Raw genomic sequence first — 348 nt, 5'->3', positions numbered from 1 at the left:
GGGGGGTGCACCGTTCCCGGAGGTACTGCAATACCGGGTCGATGCGTGGAGTGGACGGAGCAAGCCCCTATTCCATCTCCCTAGTCCAAAAATCAATTTAATATATGGTCCCCGGGTAGGGGACGTATCAGATATTAAACTGATAAGAACAGATTTTTTTCTTTCGAAAAAATTTTTATTGTCACTCTTTTTCTTTTTTCCACAATTTTTCTTTTCAAATATGTTTTCACACAATCTTACCATTTTCCTTTAACCAATAAAACAAAACATATACACACAACTTCATAATATTTGCACAATAAAAAGGACAATTAACAAGACAAATTTAAGACACTAGTAAAATCATAA

The 348-nt window shown here is 35.3% G+C and overlaps 1 pseudogene; it reads right to left on the bottom strand.

Moving 5' to 3' along the window:
• On the bottom strand, window positions 1-173 carry LOC127652080 (uncharacterized; annotated as a pseudogene).
• Window positions 174-348: the final 175 nt, after the last annotated feature.

This window comes from Xyrauchen texanus, chromosome 1, assembly GCF_025860055.1.
Source record: "Xyrauchen texanus isolate HMW12.3.18 chromosome 1, RBS_HiC_50CHRs, whole genome shotgun sequence".
Lineage (NCBI taxonomy): Eukaryota > Metazoa > Chordata > Actinopteri > Cypriniformes > Catostomidae > Xyrauchen > Xyrauchen texanus.
Note: the sequence above shows the minus strand (reverse complement) of the source record. Positions and strands in the feature narration are given on the sequence as shown.